Source organism: Cetorhinus maximus, chromosome 30 (assembly GCF_964194155.1).
Source record: "Cetorhinus maximus chromosome 30, sCetMax3.hap1.1, whole genome shotgun sequence".
Lineage (NCBI taxonomy): Eukaryota > Metazoa > Chordata > Chondrichthyes > Lamniformes > Cetorhinidae > Cetorhinus > Cetorhinus maximus.
Genome location: NC_135908.1, coordinates 24,525,195 through 24,548,366, shown reverse-complemented (window position 1 = coordinate 24,548,366; position 23,172 = coordinate 24,525,195). Strand labels below are relative to the sequence as shown.

The following is a 23,172-nucleotide window of genomic DNA, read 5'->3' as shown; positions in this document are numbered from 1 at the left end:
GCATGACTTCCCAGCTTTTATAGTCAATACCCCTGCCAATGAAGGCAAGCATGCCATATGCCTTCCTGACTACCTTATCCACCTGTGTTGCCACTTTCAGTGACCTGTGGACCTGTACACCCAGATCCCTCTACCCGTCGATGCACTTAAGGGTTCTGCCATTTACTGTATAATCCCTGCCTGTATTAGACCTTCCAAAATGCATTACCTCGCATTTGTCCGGATTAAAGTCCATCTGCTATTTCTCCGCCCAAGTCTCCAACCGATCTATATCCCATTGTATCCTTTGACAATCCTCTTCACTGTCTGCAACTCCTCCAACCATAGTGTCGGCTGCAAACTTACTAATTAGCCCAGTTACATTTTCCTCCAAATCATTTATGTATACTACAAACAGCAAAGGTCCCAGCACTGATCCCTGCGAACTCCACTAGTCACAGTTCTCCATTCAGAAAAGCACCCTTCCACTGCTACCCTCGGTCTTCTATGACCAAGCCAATTCTGTATCCATCTTGCCAGCTCACCTCTGATCCCGTGAAACTTTACCTTCTGTACCAGTCTGCCATGAGGGACCTTGTCAAAGGCCTTACTGAAATCCATGTATATAACATCCACTGCCCTTCCATCGTCGATCATCTTTGTCACTTCCCCAAAAAACCTGATCAAGTTAGTGAGACACGACTTCCCCTTCACAAAACCATGCTGCCTCTCACTAATACGCCCATTTGCTTCCAAATGGTAGTAAATCAGTGGTTCAAGAAGGCAGCTCACCACCACCTTCTCAAGGGCAATTAGGGATGGGCAATAAATGCTGGCCTAGGCAGCGACACCCACATCCCATAAATTAATAATAAAAAAAAGACTCCTCAGTTTAAATACTCTGAGGGGGTGCTGCACTGTCAGAGGTAACACCTTTTGAACAAGATTTAAACCAAAGCCCTGCCTGCCCTCAGGTGGATGTGAAAGATCTGCGTTATCTCCGACAGCGCAGCACTCCCTCAGTACTGCCTGGATTATGCGCTGAGGTCTCTTGGTTGAGACTTGAGCCCTCAACGATTTGTATAGTTTGGCAGACGTGGGTCTAATTACATTTATTAATGTCAAATATTACACATTGCTAAACAAAAATAGAATATGAATACTAATAAGTACTCTGTATATTAAATAGTCAGTTAGGTTAAAGATATAAAAAGTACACAGTTAATGATGTTTTAAACTGAAGTGTCTCAGGAAAAATGTGGAGGAGTAATGGATTGTCATGACCGACAATTAAAAAGGTAAAGAGCGTCATGATTCCTAGCCACAGGAGTGGAAATGTTAGACTCGCCAGTGAGACTATTTCAAAGCAGAGCGGAGGAATTATCACTGGTTCCTGGGGTCAATATTTATCCCTCAACCAACATCACAAAAACAGATCATTTGGTCATTATCACATTGCTGGTTGTGGGATCTTGCTTTGCTGCATTTCTGACATTACAACAGTATCTACAGTTCAAAAGTACGTCATTGTCTGTAAAGCGCTTTGAAACACCCTGGAGGTGACGAAAGGTGCTATAAAAATGCAAGTCTTTCTTTCTGTACCCTTTATCTAATGAAACAGCAGTGGGCTGTGTGCTAACCTCTGTGTGATTTTACCGTACAATAACCTCACCCCACACCCTGCACTATTACCTTCCATCTCCTGTGATATAAAACCAACTTTCTAATGAAGTTTTGCTGCACTCCAAATGCTCATAACTTCCAGTTTAACTTGCAGAACATTGACAAAAGCTTTGTGAAAATCCAAATAACCAACTTCATTAGGATCTCGGCCTTTGTTATCTGTCAAAGAGGCTTCTCCGAATGATCTCCCTCTTCTTTAAAAGCTGTCTGTTTATTTCCTAACTGGTGTACAGCTCTCCATTCAGCCACTGTTTTGTAATCATTTACCTGACAGTGATATCAGCCAGCGTATCTGTAGTTATTGGATCGGAGTGTCGACTCGATGGACTCTAGGAATCACATTTCTATGAGGATCACCTCCTGGTCCAAACGACTCCTTCACAATGACTATCACTGGCTCTCAAGTCTCATTCAAGACCATGACTTGCACACCAGCTGGCCCAGATGATTGCCTGTTCTTCAGAAACTTCAGCTTGCCAAGTACCTCAGTTACATTGACCTCAAAGTCATGTTGGATATTTGATGTGTTGCAATAACTGGATCAGTTTAGTATTAACCCCTTCAGTCACTGCCTCCAGAAAATATTACTTCAGGCCTGGAGTTATTTTTTTACTCATCAACTTCACTAACCTGCTGATCTTTTCAGGAGTCCAGCAAACTCCATAAACACTCCTCTTCCACTATGATACTGGAAGCATACGCTACTGTGAATACCCTCTGTCTCTATCGCATTTTGTTAACCTGTAAACTATTTGCGTACTCCTTCATCCTACAAAGTTCTCCCATCTTTTTTCATTCAGGATTTTTCTGTCATCTTTTTACTTCAATGTCCGTTGTCTGATTTCTCTTTCTTGAAACAGTTTTGTCAGCTTGTATTTATTTTGTTATATTGAACACAATGACCTGGATTTTGCAGTCAGTAGTGAAGACATGGCACTTGATGCTCACAGCATGACCTCCCTGAGAATTCCCGTGACCTTGTCGGGGTAAACTTGCTGTCATTCGGTGTCTGAACTAGTTTGGGATCAGTGCAAGAATCAGCAAGGCTTTTCAACTAGACTGAAGAATACTTACTGAGCCATTCAGAGTCTAAAGCAGGAAGTATAAACCAAGAACTATAAATTAGATTTTAATCTTTTACAGCAAGTGAAATAAAGATTTGGAAAGACAGATGGGATTAAGGCCAAACGTTTTTTTTAAATTCCCCAGAAATAATTAAATTCACAAAAAATTGGACTCCATGTTTGTAAAGTTATATTTTCCATGCCAGAGAGGTTATTTGTCAGTAATTATCACTTATCATACTGTTAATAATTTAACTGTGCCTGAATGCAGCCACCCTTCTTCTCCTGTGTTTAGTATTTCATGCCCAGTGTGTATTTAAATGTGGAGTCGATTGGTGAGGTACTGTTTTAATGGAGGATCTGGAGGAACAGGGTATGTCAGACAGAAATTTCTAACTTCTGCGGTTAACAGCATGTATGAATTCTGGAACTTGCAGTTGATTTACTCCAGAGTAACACCGATAGCCTCATCAATACTCTCCAAGCAAATGACAGACTGACAGTCCATACTGCAGTGATGCAATCGGTGGGGAGAAATCTAACACGGTGGTGTCTGTTTTATGATTGTCTTGCTGGTTCCTAGAATGAAGATTAAATGATGTATTCCAACAAAGGCATTGAAAATTATGAAAGGTTTGTCAAAGTAGACGAAGAGGAAGTAATTGCACTGGCAGGAGTATGGGGAACAGAGAACAGAGATTGAAATTAAATGGTAAAATATCCAGGGGGGAGATGAGGGAAATTTACACACACAAAAAACACGCACACAAACACAGCCACACAAAAATAAAACCACACACACCCAGACACAAAAACAGACACGCACACCCACACACCCACAAACCCACAAAAACCACACACACCCACACAAAAAAACACACACACCCACAAACCCACAAAAACACACACACCCACAAACCCACAAAAACCACACACACCCACACACACGCACACCCACAAAAACACACACACCCATAAACACAGCCACAAAACACACACACCCACACACAAAAACAGACACACCCACACACAAAAACACACACACCCACACACAAAAACAGACACACCCACACACAAAAACACACACACCCACAAACACAGCCACAAATCACACACACCCAGACACAAAAACACACACGCGCACCCACACACCCACAAACCCACAAAAACCACACACACCCACACACAAAAACACACACACCCACAAACACAGCCACAAAACACACCCACACAAAACACACAAAAGAACAAACAAAACACACGCACACACAAAAATACACACAAACACACAGACACACAGAAAACACACACACCGACACAGAAAAATACACACAAAGACACACGGACAGATACACAGACACAGGCACAGATTCAACATTAATTTTCAAAACAGAATTGGTTAATTACTTGAAAGGAAGTAATTTCCTGGGCTATGGGGTAAAAAACAGGGGCTGGGGTGCGGGGGGGGGGGGCAAGTGGAACTAAATAGGCTTTCAAAGAGTCAGCATGGGCATGATGGATCAAATGGCCTCCACTTGTTCTGTCTGGTTATGATCCATGTTTCCTGTTTCGAACCCTGTGATGTACGGGAGGCATTTCTCTTCCTACCTACTAATTCTGTCCAATTTATCACAACCCTCGAAGGTACCCTTCCCTCCTAACACTGTGATCAAATCTTATGCCTCTCTTATGGCCTCTCTCTTCTATTTCAGGCTCTACACTGTCCAAACCAGCAGTCCTTAAAAGGGACCATTGGAGCCCATGGAAAACATGATTAAGTCATTTCTTTGGGCTGTATATTTATGTGGTGCTGGTAAGGAAAAGCAGGACGTGTGCTGGTTAATTCAAGGCCATTTCTTTTTGATTTGCCACTAGGAGAATTTGCAACATAAAAAGCTTCATCTACCACCAATTCCCATCCTGTCTGGACATTCCACAGAGCGTCATACTCAATCCATTCCCATCGCCCAGGGTGTGGCACGTTTCTCCAAAGCGACAGCAAGCTGCCCTGTTAGCTACTGCCAATGAAAAAACAAATGCCAGAAGCGAGGAACCAGTGAAACTGGAAATGGTTTCAAATCCAACCAAGGCTAGGTGGGGAAAATGGACCGAGTGAAGCTGGGACCGGGAGACCCGCCCAATTGTTAGAAATTCCCAACTGGTTAACCAAAATCCGACAGGGAGGAACCTGCCTGGTCAGGGTGTGTGTGTGTGTGTGTGTGTGTGTGTGTGACCCCAGCCCACGCTAAATGGCTGACACAACGTCCAACAGACGACAGCGATTACACTTTCAACGGAGTCGCAAGGCTGTTTGTGTCGCCTGAAACTCAGTGGGTGTCACCGTCACCCCTCGAGTCAGAAGGTGGTGGGTTCAAGTCCCAGTTCAGAGCCTTGAGCACAAAAATCTGAAGCTTCGATGCAGCAGTGAGGGAGTGCTACACTGTCTGAGCAAGAAGTGACATTAAATCAAGGCCCCATCTGCCTTCTCAAGTGGACCTAAAGATCCCATTTCGCTACTTGAAGCAGAGCAGGGGAGCTACACCCAGTGTTCTGGCCTAGGTTTTTTTTTTCTCTCAGCCAACAGCACTAAACACAAATGATCTGGTCATTTATCTTATTGCTGTTTGAGAGATCTTGCTGTGCACAAATTGGCTGCCGTGTTTCCTACATTACAACAGTGAATACACTTTAAAAGTACTTCATTGTCTGTAAAGTATACTAAGGCTGTGAAAGGCGCTATATAAATGCAAGCCTCTCTCTTTCGGGGTAGCTATGGAGTGGGTTTTAAAGGGTCAGTGAACCTCAGGCCCTGGTGTAACAGATTCAGGGTCAGACAGGATCATCAACTCTGCTAATGAGCAACAGCATTTTAAAAATGTGTGATTAGCATAACTTCAGATAGTCAAATTGTTTGCACTGGTGTCACTAAATATAGATGTTATTTTTAACTTCTAACATTGCCCACTCTTCACTGTCAAACAAAGAAACATGTAACAAGGCCAAGAAAACTCCCAGAGCAAACAGAACACCTCTTTCATCAAAGTGTGGTTAGAGAATTAAAAAGTACACAGTATGAGAAAAAGCATTTAAACACAATTTGGCAGAGTTACTGAACAGTTCACCTACCGCAGGGGATTTCTGTGAAGAATGTTAGACATATCACAGAACATTTAAGAATGCGATGTTAAACTCAACGAATACAGAAACTCTCAAAACATTCGGGGCTGAATAAAGGGAGGAGGGCACGCGCTCTATTTGACGTGTCTACCACTACCCCACCCCACCAGAGTCACACCACTTTACACATGTAAAATGCAGCCTTAGGCATCAGTAAAATGCTACAGGGACAAACAGAGCTCGTTCTGTCTCATCCAGTTAGCCACCGATGAAACTGGTACAAAAAAAAGTATCAAACAAACCCCATCGCTGTAGAACAAAACTGAACTCATTTCATCCACCATGTTCTATTCCAGAAATGCAGATGATGAAAAACAGGAGCTGAATCTCTACACGTCTCCTAGGCATTTATTTACAGAGACAGGCAATACAAGCATGAGCCTCCAAACCCATCACCCACACTTTCATTCTGCTCCTATGTAAAGGAGCATAAGTGAATGCCCACTTCGTATCCATCGCCTGAACACAATTAAACACTGAATTCTAAACAATAATACACCCGCCCCCCAAACAGTTTTTTGCACCAGCACCTCCTCTCACAACTGTCAGCTTCATCACAGGATCAGTACAAAAGGAGCCCATTTCAGTGGAGGTGGTGGTGTAGTGGTAATACCACTGGAGTAGTAATCCAGAGGCCCAGGCTAATGCTCTGGCAGCTGGTGGAATTTAAATTTATTTAACAGCTTAAAAAAACCTGGAATTGTAATCTGGTCTCAGTGGTGGTGACCATGAAACTAAAAAGCCATCTGGTTCACCAACATCCTTTAGGGGAGGGAAATCTGCCACCCTTACCTGGTCTGGCCTACATGTGACTCCAGACCCACAGCAATGTGGGTGCTGGCATCCGTCTATCTTGGGAGATGATGGACTGTGCCCGGGGCACAGGGTGTATATTACTTCTGTATGGGGCATCGCCTGTTGTGGCTGTAGAGACCGATTTGAGAGTGGCAATCCTTTCCACAGCTGGCACAGATGAACAGCGTTGGTCTGAGGACATCTGATGCTTTTTCTTTCCACTGGATTCTCTCTCTCACCCTCTGGTCATTTCTTTTGTCCTCTGCTTTTTCCACACCCTGCTTACCTCCACTCATTCTGCTCAGCAGCATGGACTTCCCATGCATTGACTCTCACCCTGGTCAGCTTGAACACCCTTGTATTGGAGGTGTGGGTGAGCTATTGGTCTCGTGCTGATAGCGAGCTCGCCACTGAGCATGTCTTTGAGGGTGCAGCTGTCATCTAATGTGGGATGACTTAACAGCCTCTGGAATGGCCCAGCAAGCTGCTCAGTTCATAGGTGGGCAACAATTACTAGCTTTGCCAGCAATGCCCACATCCCAAGAAAGAATGAAAAGATTTTGACCTGTTGACCTTAGGGGCTGCATGCAAGAGCAATTCAGCACCTTCCATTCCTCCGCCCTCTCCCTCTAGCCCTGCAAACTTTCTCTCTTCAAATGCTCATTTTTTCTTTTTTCCATTCATTTACGAGGATGTGGGTGTCGTTGGCTAGGCCAGCATTTATTGCCCATCCCTAATTGCCCTTGAGAAGGTGGTGGTGAGCTGCCTTCTTGAACCACTACAGTCCATGTGGTGTAGGTACACACACAGTGCTGTTAGGGAGGGAGTTCCAGGACTTTGACCCAGCGACAGTGAAGGAACGGTGATACATTTCCAAGTCAGGATGGTGAGTGACATGGTGATGTTCCAATGTGTCTGCTGCCTTTGTCCTTCTAGATAGTAGCGATTCCGTGAGGCTGTTGCGTGACTAGTCTGTGAGACAACTCTCCCAATTTTGGCACTAGCCCCCAGATGTTAGTAAGGAGGACTTTGCAGGGTCAACAGGGCTGAGATTGCCATGGTCATTACTGGTGCCTAGGTTGATGCTGGTTTGCTAGGCCATTTCAGAGTCAACCACATTGCTGTGGTCACATGTAGGCCAGGCCAGGTAAGGATGACAGATTTACAACAATCGACAATGGGTTTCATGGTCATCATTAGACTTTTAATTCCAGGTTTTTATTGATTTCAAATGCCACCGTGGTGGGATTCGAACCCGGGACCCCAGAACATTACCCTGGGTCTCTACTAGTCCAGCGACAATACCACTACACCATCCCTACTCGTGATTTAAAGCCATGATTGAATCTACCTCCACCACACTCTCGGGCAGAGCATTCCAGATCCTGGCCACTCGCTGCGTGAAAAATTATTTCTCGAGTAACTGTTGCTTCTTTTGCCAAATCACCTGAAATCTGTGCCCTCTGGCTCTCGATCCTTCCACCAATGGGAACAGTTACGCCCAACCTACCCTGTCCAGACCCCTCATGATTTTGAGCACCTCGATCAAATCTCCTCCCAGTCTTCTCTTCTCCAGGGGGAACAGCCCCCAGTTTCCCCAATCCACCCACATAACTGAAGTTGTTTATCCCTGGAACCACGCTCATGAATCTTTTTTGCACCCTTTCTAAAGGCCTCACATCTGTCTTCAAAGTGTGCTGCCCAGAACTGGACGCAATAAACAGTTGAGGTCAAACCCACGTTTTAAAATAGTTCATCACAATCTCCTTGCTTTTGTACTCCAGGCTTCTATTTCTGAAGACCAAGGTCCCATCTGACTTATAACCATTTCACACCTTCAATTATTCATGCACATAAGCCCCAGGATTGCTGAAGAGGTGATTTGGACGAGGCTGTTGAGTGCATGGTTAAGGGAAATTTAAGATCTTATACTGGGCTAGTTTCTACCCCACCTGTCCACAGTTTTTCTCCCTCTTGTCCCCAAGTCTCCGACACTTGAGAGGACACATCTCCTTGGGTACCCTGAGCTTGGGTACGTTTCCTAACTATTTCCACTGGTCAAGACAGAAAGGTGATCAGAGGAATGAAGAGTTTTGTTAGAATAGATCAGGAGGACCTGTTCCCATTGACAGGATAAAAGCAAAATACTGCGGATACTGGAAATCTGAAATAAAAACAGAAAATGCTGGAAAGACTCAGCAGGTCTGACAGCGTCTGTGGAGAGGGGAACAGAGTTAACGCTTGGAGCCTGTGTGACCCTTCGCATTGACAGGATGGTCAGTAAACAGAGCACACAGGTTCTCAAGCCCACCAAGAATTTTAGGAATTTTATTGCGATGGTGCTCCCAGTGGCTGGGGGATGGGGTCTAGAGCTGGAACAGGTTCAGAACGAGGAGCTGGACAATTAAGTTTCAGGTCAGTCGATAAGATTTTTGGATACTAAATATTAAGGGGGTTAAGGGAATTGGGGATAGTGTAGGAAGGTGGAGTTGAGGTAGAAGATAAACCATGATCTTAGTGAATGGCAGAGCAGGCTCGAAGGGCTGAATGGCCTACTTCTGCTCCTATAATTGTCAAAAGGTAAAGACACTTGATCATGCAGCCAGTTGTTGTGATCTGCAGGGCACGGCCTGAAAGGATGGTGGGAGGTAGAAAGTGAAGCCTCATTCCACAGCACCTTCCAAACCCCTAACCCCCAACCATCTAGAAGGACAAGGGCAGCAGACACATGGGAACACCACCACCTGGAAGTTCCCCTCCAAGACACTCAACATCCTGACTTGGAAATATATCGGCCGGTCCTTCACTGTCGCTGGGTCAGAATCCTGGAACTCCCTCCCTAACAGCACTGTGGGTATACCTACACCACATGGACTGCAGCGGTTCAAGAAGGCAGCTCACCACCACCTTCTCAAGGGCAACTAGGGATGGGCAATAAATGCTGGCCTACCCAGAGACACACAGCCCATGAAAGAATAAAAAATATTTCATAAGCGAATTAGGTATAAAATTGAAAGGGAGCACTCTCGCAGGAGCATGAAAAAAGGAGCAGAATAGTTGGACGAATTGGACAGCTCCTTTCATAGGGCTGGCACAGAGGCAAAGGGCCAAATAGCCTTGTTCTGTTCTTTAAGATGCTCTGATTTTATGACAATGCTGTTCCACACTATTCAACTGCAGCAAGCCTCACAGCCGATCCAGTGCTTAGCTGAAGCTCAGGTGTACGAATTCCTAGCTCATTTATTTCCATCACTCTAATCAAGCAGCAGTGAAACCACCAAACACCTCCACTGACCTGGGATCAGATGTATTTGATCCTGCATCAGGCATGCTACAGATTGTGTTTCAACAGGGCAAGGAGCCCTTCCCAAGTTACTGCCAGCAATACTCTCCACAAATATGCAAGCGGTCCACTCATAAAACATTTTGAAGTTCAAGGCATGAGCGTTTCTTACAAATACTACGCTCTGCATTGCCATGACTTTGTACAGTTTATTTCAGTTATTTATTGCTTTTGGCAGATGCCAACCACATTTCAGTGATTCGAACTCCCTCCTCTCTGACTCACAAGGTTATGGGTTCAATTCCCACTCCAGGAACTTAAGCACACAACCTAGGCTGACATTTTCAAGTGCAGTACTGAAGGGGTGCTGCGCTGCCAGATGTGCCATCTTTCAAATGAGACATTAAATCGAGGCCTTGTTTGCCCTCTCAAGGTGGATGTAAAAGATCCCAAGGCACCTACTTCACAGAAGAGCAGGGAAATCATCTCTCAAAGATAGGCCAATATTAACCCCACCAATCGACATCATTAAACCAGATTATCTGGTCATTAGCACATTGTTGTTTGTGGGAGCTTGCTGTGCAGAGATTGGCTGCTCTCTTTCGGACATTCCAACACTTCAAAAATGTTCCATTGGCTGTAGATGCTCTGGGACATTGAGATTGTGAAAGGCACTATATAAATGCAAGGATTTTTCCCTCCTTGCTGACAAACATTAAGGCTATGTTGTCAACACTGCATAGTTATTACTTTATACAATTCAATTATACAGCCACTTGACTGAAAATTAATGCCCTCCAAGTATCATTCTGTCCTCCAGTGCCCTTTAAAGTATGAAAGCAGAATGCTTAATCTCTGAAAATCCAAGGGATAAAGCAAACTCGGGATATAGCAGAAAGGGTGTCCTACGGCACATTAACCACTGATACCGACCGGGATTGCAGCTTCCTGCCCCTTTGTTCCAGACAGACTCCGACTTACTGCTGTCCAATCACATCGCTTCAGCCATATTCAGGCGGCCTAATGAACTCAGATGTTTCGGCTGCCAAAGTCGCAGGCAAAATATTGAGCATGAAATGCTGCAAAACACCAGCTTGAACACAACTCTCTCTCTCTCTCTCTCTTTCCCCCCACAGTCCATTTGGATTTCTGTTTTAAATGATTGTCACTCCACACTGTTCTACAAACCCTGGCAGAATTTACCAAGTTTTAAATTAAAGATTGACCAATGCAGGTAAATCAAGAGCTTGATACCCCTTGGCTTGACGGTGCAAAGGGACAGATTCCACCTCCACAATTCACCTTTCAATCCACTTCCTGTGTTGTGTACCACACAAAAAACTCCAACCGGCGGAGTTGAAGGGGACGGTGGGAAAGAAGGAGCGGAGCTCAGGAATGCAAGATTCCATGATCATTTTTGGACTGTTGCAGACACAGATACCTGACAGTGTTGTTGCACCAAGTAACACCACTGAACAACTGGAAGAGCCAAGCTGCATTTATATGGCACCTGGCACAACCTCAGGATGTTCCAAAGTGCTTTACAGCCAACAAAGTAGGTTTGAAGTGTTACAACGTAGCAGACAATTTGCGCACAGCAAGATCTCATAAAGTGCACTGTGATAATGACCAAACAATCTGTTGTTTGGAGATGTTAGTTGAGGGATAAATTGTCACATCCCAGTATATTATGACCTTTCAGTCAAAACTTTTAACAATTGGACACACGCAGGTTATTAAAATGTACATCATGTGACCTTTGGCATTTTGAGCTTCAGACAGTCCTAAGTTTCAAGCAAATACCTAATTAGATATGGACATTCACAGCCATCCAGGGAAGTCACACATCCCTTTGTTTAAGGATGGATCAATCAAGAAGGGCAAGTGAATTCCAGCCAGCCTAACTCGCTGTTTCACCCTGGACAAAAGGGGGCATCGAAACTCAACATGTATAAGTCGGATGTGACTGCATCCTATCAACCTTCCATTGTATGATCCAACCTCCTGCAAATTCGACTACAAGAAGCCTGACAGATTACTGAGAATCCTTCACTTTATCAGACCTACACTTCAACTGAAGCACCTGTGAAGCCACAGGCTTGGCATGAAAGAGACTGTAACACTATAAGCTGTGACATTATTTAACCTTCATCTACAGCTCATCTTTGTGTGTGAGACAGAGAAGTGGTCACAGAGCAGTAATGTCACTAGATTAGTAATCCAGAGGCCCAGTCCATTGCTCTGGGGACATGGGTTCAAATCCCATCACAGCAGCTGGTAGAATTTAAATTCAGTCAGTAAACCTGGAACTAAAAATTTGGTCTCAGTAATGGTAGTGACCAGATCTGGTTCACCAATGTCCTTTAGGGAAGAAAATCTGCCGTCCTTACCTGGTCTGGCCTACATGTGACTCCAGACCCACAGCAACGTGGCTGACTCGTAAATGCCCCCTGAAATGGCCTAGCAAACCACTCAGTTGTATCAAACTGCTACGAAGACTACAAAAAGGAATGAAACCGGATGGATCACCTGGTATCAACCTAGGCATCGGAAGCGACAACAGCACACCCAGCCCCATCGACCCTGCAAAGTCCTCCTTAGTTATATCTGGGGGCTTGTGCCAAAGTTGGGAGAGATGTCTCACAGACTAGTCAAGACTAGCAACAGCCTGACATAGTCCTACTCATGGAGTCATACCTTACAGATAATGTCCCGGACACCACCATCACCATCCCTGGGTATGTCCTGTCCCACCAGCAGGACAGGCCCAGCAGAGGTGGCGACACAGTGATATACAATCGAGAGGGAGTTGCCCTGGGAGTCCTCAACATCGACTCCGGACCCCATGAAGTCTCATGGCATCAGGTCAAACATGGGCAAGGAAACCTCCTGCTGATTACCACGTACCGCCCTCCCTCAGCTGATGAATCAGTGCTCCTCCATGTTGAACACCACTTGGAGGAAGCACTGAGGGTGGAAATGGCACAGAATGTACTCTGGGTGGGGGAATTCAATGTCCATCACCAAGAGTGGCTCGGTAGCACCATTACTGACCGAGCTGGCTGAGTCCTAAAGGACACAGCTGCTAGATTGGGTCTGCGGCAGGTGGTGAGGGAACCAACAAGAGGGAAAAACATACTTGACCTCATCCTCACCAACCTGCCTGCCACAGATGCATCTGTCCATGACAGTATCGGTAGGAGTGACCACCACACAGTCATTGTGGAGAAAAAGTCCCACCTTCACATTGAAGATACCCTCCATCGTGTTGTGTGGCATTATCACCATGCTAAATAGGATAGATTTTGATCATATCTATGAACTCAAGACTGGGAATCCATGAGGCACTGTGGGCCATCAGCAGCAGCAGAATTGTACTCGAACACAATCTGTAACCTCATGGCCCAGCATATCCCCCACTCTACCATTACCATCAAGCCAGGGGATCAACCCTGGTTCAATGAAGAGTGCAGGAGGGCATGCCAGGAGCAGCACCAGGCACACCTAAAAATGAGGTGTCAACCTGGTGAAGCTACAACACTTGCCTGCCAAACAGCATAAGCAGCAAGTGATAGACAAAGCTAAGCGATACCACAACCTGCAATCAGATCTAAGCTCTGCAGACCTGCCACATCCAGTTGTGAATGGTGGTGGACAATTAAACAACTCACTGGAGGAGAAGGCTTCATAGCCTCATCCTCAATGATGGGGGAGTCCAGCACATCTGTGCAAAAGATAAGATTGAAGCATTTGCTACAATCTTCAACCAGGAGTGCCAAGTGGACAATCCATCTCAGCCTCCTCCGGAGGTCCCCAGCATCACAGATGTCAGTCTTCAGCCAATTCGATTCACTCCACGTGATAGCAAGAAATGGCTGAAGGCACTGGATACTGCAAAGGCTATGGGCCCTGACAATATTCCGGCAATAGTACTGAAGATTTGTGCTCCAGAACTTGTTGGGCCTCTAGCCAAGCTACAACACTGGCACCTACCCAGCAATATAGAAATTTGTCCAGATATGTACTGTCCACAAAAAGTAGCACAAATCCAACCCAGCTAATTACCGCCCCATCAGTCTACTCTCCATCATCAGTAAAGTGATGGAAGGAGTCGTCAACAGTGCTATCAAGCGGCACTTACCCAGAATCAAACGGTTCACTGACGCTCAGTTTGGGTTCAAACATGGACCAAGGAACTAAACTCATGAGGTGAGGTGAAAGTGACTGCGCTTGACATCAAGGCAGCATTTGACCGAGTGTGGCATCAAGGAGCCCTAGAAAAACTGGAGTCAATGGGAATCAGGACGAAAACTCTCCACTGGTTGGAGTCATAACTAGCACAAAGGAAGATGGTTGTGGTTGTTGGAGGTCAATCATCTCAGCTCCAGGACATCACAGCAGGAGTTCCTCAGGGTAGTGTCCTCGGCCCAACCATCTTCAGCTGCTTCATCAATGACCTTCCTTCCATCATAAGGTCAGAAGCAGGGATGTTCGCTGATGGTTACACAATGATTAGCAACATTCCTCAGATCCTGAAGCAGTCCATGTCCAAATGCAGCAAGACCTGGACAATACCCAGGCTTGGGCTGACAAGTGGCAAGTAACATTCGCGCACAGAGGTGTCAGGCAATAATCATCTCCAACAAGAGAGAATCTAACCATCCATCGCCCCTTGACATTCAATGGCATCACCATCACTCAATTCCCCACTATCAACATCCTGGGGGTTACTATTGACCAGAAACTGAACTGGACTAGCCAAAAAAATACTATGGCCACAAAAGCAGGTCAGAGGCTGGGAATCCTGCGGTGAGTAACTCACCTCCTGACTGCCCAAAGTCAGCCCACCATCTACAAGGCACAAGTCAGGAGTGTGATGGAACACTCTCCACTTGCCTAGGTGAGTGCAGCTCCAACAACACTCAAGAAGCTCGACACCATCCAGGACAAAGCAACCCGCTTGATTGACACCCCATCCACAAACATTCACTCCCTCCACCACCGACGCACAGTAGCAGCAGTGTGTACCATCTACAAGATGCACTGCAGCAACTCACCAAGGCTCCTTTTAAGCACCTTCCAAACCCATGACCACTGCCATCTCGAAGGACAAATGCAGCAGACACATGGGGACAGCAACACCTGCAAGTTCCCCTCCAAGTCACTCACCATCCTGACTTGGAAATATATCGCCATTCCTTCACTGTCGCTAGGTCAAAATCCTGGAACTCCCTCCCTAACAGCATTGTGGGTGTACCTACACCACAGGGACTACAAGCGGTTCAAGGCAGCTCACCACTACCTTCTCAAGGGCAATTGGGGATGAGCAATAAATGCAAAAAACATGTGTTCGGGATTACAGTGAACAGTCAGTTATTGGTAATTTTACTGCAGTAGAGATCCAGAGACTTGGACTAATCATCAAGAGACAAGAGTTCAAATTCCACCATGGAAGTGAGGAAATTTAAAATTCAGTTAATATTAAACATGGAATAAAAAGCTAGTATACATAATGATGACCATAAAACTACCAGATTGTCAAAAAGTCCCATCTGCCTCACTAATGTCCTTTAGGGAAGGAAATCTGCCATCCTTACCTGGTCTGGCCTACATGTGATGTGGTTGACTCTTAACTGCCCTCTGAAATGGCCTAACAAGCCACTTAGTTCAAGGTCAATTAAGGCTGAGCAATAAATTCTGGCCTTTCCAGAGATGTCCCCATTCCATGAATAAATAGAAAAAAACACAATGGAGGTTAGTTATCTTGAGTGCAAAGGGAGTGCTGCACTGCCAAAGGAGCTATCTTTTGGAGATGTTAAACCAAGGCCCCTCTGCCATCTCAGGTAGATGTTAACAATCCTGTGGCTCTACTTAAATAAGAGAGAGTTCAGCTTGATAGTTCTCCCTCAATTAGCCCTGCGAAATACAGATTCCCTGGTCATGATCTTATTGCTGTTCCTGAGAGCTTGCTGTGTGCAAATTGGCTGCCATGTTTCCTACTCTGCAACAGTACTTCATTGGCTGTCAAACACTTTGGGACATCCTGAAGTTGTGAAAGGCGCTACATAAATGCAAGTCTTTCCTTCTGTACTCAAAAATATAGATGCTAATGAGGACAAGAAAAACAGAAATACACATCTCACCTAGACACACACACACCACCCACAAACTGCCACACATACACCACCCAACCACAACACCCCACCCACAAACTCCCCCAGCCACACCCACCACCCACAAAAACCCCCACATACACCCCCCCACAAGCCCCCACACACACACAAACCCCCCCCCATCCACAACACCCCCACACAGAAACTCCCCCACACACACACTCTGGGGAAGGGACTGAACAGAAATCAAGCTGCAGTTCCATAAAGATCTCAGCTCTTTCTCATTAAATAAGCATTTTGGTTTGAACAGATTCATGGAGAATAAACCACAACTTGCGCAATGCAAGAGATTCCATTGCAACTTCTGCAGATTACTTCTGAGCTAATACTTGCATTCGCTAATGAGCCAATAAATTGGATGTTAATTTTTTGAGTATTTATTTGTACTGCGGTTTTGTCCACATTCCTGATTCAGGATATATGGCACAGTGCTTCCTTTCACACAAGTCATTTTACAAGAAGCTAAGAGAGAGTAGAGGCATCACTGTATATTTTTAACAACCAGTTCGAGGAAAGCGAATGCTGAAGGGGTGGCCTTACAGAGGACTTTACAACGAAGGCAGGTTTTGACAGCGTAGGTACTTTCCTGTGAAAGAGTATAACTAGCAACCGTCAATCTAAGATGGTCACCAAGAAATCCAATCGGGAATTCAGGAGAAACCTCTTTACCCAGGGTGGTGAGAATGTGGAATTTGCTATCACAGGGAGTAGTTGAAGCAAGAAAGGAACAGGCGGCTACAATGATTGATTTAGATGAGGAAAGACGGGTCGAGGCTCGAGTAGAGTAGCAACTTGGTGGGCCGAATGGCCAGTTTCTGTGCCATATATTTAAGTCGATGGGAAGCTGAGGTAAATTTTAATATAATGATTATTCCCTGTGAATATGTGGCTGGTCATCACTTTCAAGGACAGCATGAGGATTATTCAAGACCCAAAAACCTCTCCATGCCAAAGTGTTTAACCAATGGAGATGTGGCCTTGCAGACAGAGTATTTAATCTGAAAGGAACAGAGATTAGAAATAAATCTCACCTCAATCCTGGGATGTTAATCCTCTGGCTTTTGTCTTCAGGTCACAGCTGAAAGGAATGTTTAAAAAAGCAGTGATTAATGATTGCCCTGAAATACAGCTTCTACAACACTCAAACAAGCAGTTTGCGTAAATTATTATACCCTCAATCCAACTGCAGTATTTACAGACATTTCACCCCAGAAAATGGAGAGAACCTGACAGACTCTGGCTTTAAGGGAGCAGCATCATGTGCTGTCTAGGGCAACGCATCAGCTGCAACTTAAGGGAAGGAGGGAGAAAGGAACAGAGGGATGTGGAAGACTGAGATGGAGTAGGGTGGGAGAAGGTTAATGTGGAGCTTAAATGCTGGTATAGACCAGTTGGGCTGAATGACCTGTCTCTGTGCTGTAGACTGTTTGGATAGGATGCTACAGAACAGGCAAACACTTACCTAAGCGATTGGAAGATTTCCAGCTCTACACTTTAGCAGCTGCTCCACTGCTACTTGATGCTCATCTCACAATTGCACAAGAACACAAGGATCCAAAGAGTAGGCCATTCAGCCCATCGAACCTGCTCCACCATTCAATAAAATCATGGCTGATCTGATTGTGGCCTTAACTCCACTTTCCTGGCTGCCCCCAATAACTCTTGACTCCCTTGTCTATCAAAAATTTGTCTAACTCAGCCTTGAATAAATTCAATGACCCAGCCTCCACTGCTCCCTGAGGAAGAGAATTCCACAGACTAACAACCCTGAAAGAAAAAAATTCTCCTCATCTCGGTCTGAAATAGGAGACCCTCAATTTTTAAACTGTGTCCCCTAGTTCTAGACTGCCCCACAAGAGGAAACATCCTCTCAGCATCCACCCTGTCAAATCTCCTCAGAATATTATATCTCCCAAAAAGGCCACATCTCATATCTTCTAAACTCCAATGAATATAGGCCAACCTTCTCAACCTTTCCTCATAAGTTAAGCCCTCCATCCCAGGAATCAGTCAAACGAACTTTCTCTGAACTGCTTGTAATGTAATTATATCCTTTCTTAAATAAGCAGACCAAAACTGTACACAGTACACCAGATGTGGTCTAGCTAAGGCCTTTTCGACATTAATCCCCATTCCTCTCACTCAGGCGCTTACATTGGGCTGTGTGAAAACAAGTTACTGTGTCACTCCACTAGCATTAGGAGCCCTGGGTTACAGCCACCCCTCCCCATCACCAGAGCCCATAGTCAACTCAATGGAGGAAAGGTCTGTAGGCCTGACGTGTGGTTTAGTCATCATCACGGGTGTTCAGAAGGCTTGCTGCTGTTTCTTTATCCTTTCATGGGATGTGGATGTTGCCGGCAAGGCCAACATTTGTTGCCCCTGAATTGAGTGTCTTGCTCAGCCATTTCAGAGGGCAGTTAAGAGTCAACCACGTTGCTGTGGGTCTGGAGTCACATGTAGGCCAGTCCGGGTAAGGACGGCAGATTTCCCTCCCTAAAGGACATTAGTGAACCAGATGGGTTTTTATGACAGTCGATGTTAGTTTCATGGTGATGGTCTTCATTACTGAGACCAGCTTTTCAATTACAGATTTTTTTTCATTAACTCAATTTAAATTCCACCAGCTGCCTTAGGATTAAAGCCATGTGCCCAGTGCATCCGCCTGGGCCTCTGGATTATTGGCCCAGTAACATTCCCTCTACGCCACCGTCTGCCTCAAAAAGCAGTGAAGCTGTCGGTTGGAAGTGTCAGCCAACATGACACATACCCAATATTGATTTACAAGCAGCAGTCTGAGCAGATTACTGGGTGAAAGACTGATATCGCCAATGTTAGTTTGCTGTCATATTCATAGCTTGTTTGTTTGTGCCAAGTGTGAATGCAACATAGTCGCATGTATAAATCTGGAGAATTTTATAAAATTGCTTTCCTCTTTTGAGGTTTCATAACAGTTCCCGTGTGCACATGATATCCAGAAATCTCTCTCTTTCACAGCTTCACTCTTCAGATTTGGAGATTCCCAAGTATTAACCCTCACCCCTACTCTCAGCAACTGATGTGCTGGTTCTGTGCTGTTCTGTGCTGCACTCAATACTCCGATACTGCACAGAAATCAGCCTGAAGCAAGCAAATTTCAATCATGCTGGACTGTCAGGAGTGTTGTACCTTGTATGGCCTCATCTGCCCGGTAGGAAAAGGAAGGAAGAGATGAAGGGGAGAGAGGGAGGAAAGGAAGAAACTAGACAGCGCTTTTCCTAACGACTGGACATTCCTAAGTGCTTTACAGCGAACACCTACTTTTGAATTTCAGTTATTGTTACAATATAGAAAACCTGGCAATCAATGAGCACAATAAGGATCAACAAACAGATCATCTATTTCAGTGATAATGTTGAGGGATGTAAGAGATTCCATTGCGCGATTGGACTGACAGAGGGAATTCTCCTCGGGCCCAAACCAGCACTCCTCCCAAAACCCACAAACCAAGAAGCAGTAAGAGTTAATTTAATTCACTTGTGTGCAAACTGGCTAGAATAACAATGCCTCAAACATCATTCACTGGCTGTGATATGATGAGGTGCCTTTTAAATTCTACTTCTTCCTTTACAAGCGGAAGGTGCAAAGTCTGTGATTGGCTCATTACCCCGGTTATAACTTCACAAGAAATGCAGGAGTTTTTTCTCATTTGACAGAGTCCACACACCAAGGCTCCTGGTTCCCATCCCACCTTCAATATTTTGGTTTGAAATTAAATTAATACTTGATGCACTCAATATCTCACATTGCATGCTTTCCAGTTGACTAAATCCCAGAGCTCAGACAAACAAACACCATTTATAACTCAGGTTTCCTCTTAATATTTATATATTCATAAACACAATGTAACAATAGTAAATAGTAACAGGCACAAATACAATGGGCCAAATGGCCTTCTGCTCCTCTGCTGTAAAGCTTTTTGCTTCGATTCAATAAAATGGAATTTGCAATTGGCAAAGAGACCTGGGGGAGATCAGGAATTATTTTCTTTACACAGCGAGTTGTGACCTGGAATGCACTGTCTGAAAGGTTGATAAAAACAGATTCAATAGTAACTTTCACAAGGGAATTGGATGAATGAAGGCAGAAAACTACAGGACTATGGGCAAATTACAGGGGGCGGTGAAACTAGTTGGATAGTTCCACCCTTTCAAAGAGCCAGCAGAGGTATGATAGGTCAAACAAGCACTGTGTACAACTCTGGTCACTGCGCTATAAGGAGGAGGTGATTGCCCATAAGAGGGTTCAGAAGAGATTTACAAAGGTGTTTCTGGGAAAGAGGAAAGATTGGGTAGGCTGGGGTTGTTTTCTTTGGATAAAAGGTATGAAGTGTATTAAATGGTGAAGATAATGATAGAGTGGATAGGAAGGAACCTATTGCCCTTAGCAGAGAGGCCAATAACCAGATAGAAAACAATTGGCAGAAGGTAATCAGTAGATAATTGGAGGGGTCTGAAAGAGGCAGAAACCCCCATTATACAAAGGTTCCATAACCTCCAGGGCCATGGATCAAGAGCTGGAAGGTGGGAACAGGCTGGATAATTATTTTTTAATGGCCTCCTTCTGCATCACAATTTTTTCCATGCTCTGTCACACCAAGCTCAGATACTATTTTCTTATTCTTCGTTTATGTGGGCATCACTGGCTAGGCCAGCATTTATTGCCCCTGTTCACAGGGCATTTAAGAGTCAACCACATTGCTGTGGGTCTGGAGTCACATGTAGGCCAGACTGGGTAAGGACGGCAGATTTCCTTCCCTAAAGGACATTAGTGAACCAGGTGGGTTTTTACTATGGTTTCATGGTCACCATTGGACTTTTAATTTGGTGGAATTCGAACCCGGGTCCCCAGAGCATTACCCTGGGTCTCCGGAATACCAGTTAGTGACTATACCACTACACCACCTCCTCCCCAACAGAAAACATGAGGCTGCATCCCCATCTCTCAGATACTTCCAAACAAATGTGTCCTTCAACCAAGTGTGAAAAGGAGATTAAACAGCAAACAGCTTTCTGTAATCGCGAGTCAGGGAGGAATTTTCCACGATTTTTTTTCCCTCCTTTTGACTCCCCTTTTGCCTCTCCAGGCAGGGAGAGGGGGAGGGGTAGCTCGGGAGTGGAGAGTCACAATGCTCCAGGCATCACAAGCGTAGGTAACTGGGCCAGCTGGTGTTTTCATGCCTGTCGTTTTTAGATGCTGGTGTGCAGTAATTAGCAATTTAAAACTGAGAAACCAAAGCCGGCTGCAGCTTATTCCAACGCAAATGCCAAACTTACATGTGTCAAACTATGACAGTCAGCTCCTTCAGTACCAGCACTGCACACTTTGTAATCATCACTTTCACTGTGTTTGGCTGAATGACATCAATCTCCCAGCTCCTTTGCTGATCAGGAGCTAAAACCGCCATTGACAAAATCTTCAATGACAAAGTAAAATTACTCTTCCTTACCGTTACTTTATTTGGCAGGTTGCCATGGAAGCTCAGCTACCCGGCGTTAAATCCACTGGGCTGGGTGTGTTGCAGCCTATCTTTGGTAACAGTGCCATCATTACTGTAGCAGTTCATTGCAGGCAATAAAGCAGGGATTAGTCACACTGAACAGGACCTGCCAACCCAGACCGATAAAAAAAACATGCACGCACGATATGGAGGAGACACTGAGGCATGGCTACATCATTAATTCAGACATAAAAATTATAAAGATGCCAAAAATATGAAAACACATGAGAATATAGATAAAACTGAATACAGACTCTGCCTACAAATGCAGTGACACAATGTTAGTATCCAAAATGCCTGGACATGTAACTAATGTTAATTGCTCTGTACTGTGTGAGTTTCCCATTATCTACAGAACTTTACAGCACATTCGGCCAGTCTCGCCAGTGCCTGATCTTTGAAGGAGCTTTCCAATTTTGTCCAAATCCCAGTTTTCTCCCCATAACCCTGCAAATTATTCCTCTTCAAGTACATGTCCAATTGCCTTTGAAGAGTTCCTACGGAATCTGTTCCCATCACCTCTTCAGGTATTGCGTTCACGATCTTAGCAGACTGCTGGGTGCAGAAATTTCTCCTCAATTCCCTCTCTAGTTCTTTTTCCAATTATTTAAAATCTATGAATAGTCCTAAGGACTAAGGACTCCTCTAAGAACAACAATACCAGCTTCTCCAATCTCTTCGCACAGCTGAACTGGTGAGAATGAGGCTGGCAGCTAACATGAAAGGAAATCCCAAAATCTTCTATAGGTACATAAATAGCAAAAAGAGGAGTGGGGCCAATTAAGGACCAAAAAGGGGATTTACACATGGAGACAGAGGGCATACCTGAAGTACTAAATGATTACTTTGCATCTGTCTTTACCAAGGAAGGTGATACTGTTCAGGTCATGATGAAAGAGGAGGTGATTCACTAGAAGTGTTATATTATGGGTTCTTTAGATGTCTCAGTGATGAGGTCTTGCAACATGTATACTTAAACATGAAGCGTTTATTGTTAATCCTTAACTATTTACAGATCCCAGATATTGTCATGCATTGTGCTGCTTCTAGAGTGTTCTCTAGACTATTACCATGTGTCTCTATACATCATACTATGGGCGAGGTTATTCTCAAGTCCAATGTTAACCCTTGCGCTGCTGAGCGCCTCTACATTACAATGGCATGCAGATACACACAGCCTACGACATCCCCCTTTCTTCTCCAAAGAAAACTTTCCTCCCTTCCAACAGAGCATTTCAATGCAGTCTTTACTTGCTATCACTTCTCACCATTTCAAGTCCCTGACTTTATAAATTCAGACAGTCTTGAGGTTTGACAGCTCTTCCATATCTCGGTCTGCCACGTTTGGAGGAACGGTAATAGTGCTTTTGCATTTCTGGTGCTTGGTTATCCCCATTTGATTCGCTTTCTGTGCTCCTTCCGAGTTATGTTTCTCTTTATTAACAACCCGTCTGTGGGTTTGTCCCATTCCTTCAGAGG

The 23,172-nt window shown here is 44.7% G+C and overlaps 1 protein-coding gene across 5 annotated transcripts in view; it reads right to left on the bottom strand.

Moving 5' to 3' along the window:
- Positions 1-23,172, bottom strand: part of LOC144670145 (talin-2) — a 345,177-nt gene that overhangs the window by 228,837 nt on the left and 93,168 nt on the right. For 3 of the 5 annotated variants that reach the window (XR_013573826.1, XM_078532616.1, XM_078532619.1), the window contains exon 2: positions 17,186-17,232. The gene's annotated coding sequence lies outside the window, so the exon portion shown is untranslated. Of the gene's footprint in view, positions 1-1,929; positions 2,141-17,185; positions 17,233-21,469; positions 21,617-23,172 lie in introns of those variants that run through there. The other 2 variants (XM_078532618.1, XM_078532617.1) reach the window with 2 other exon arrangements.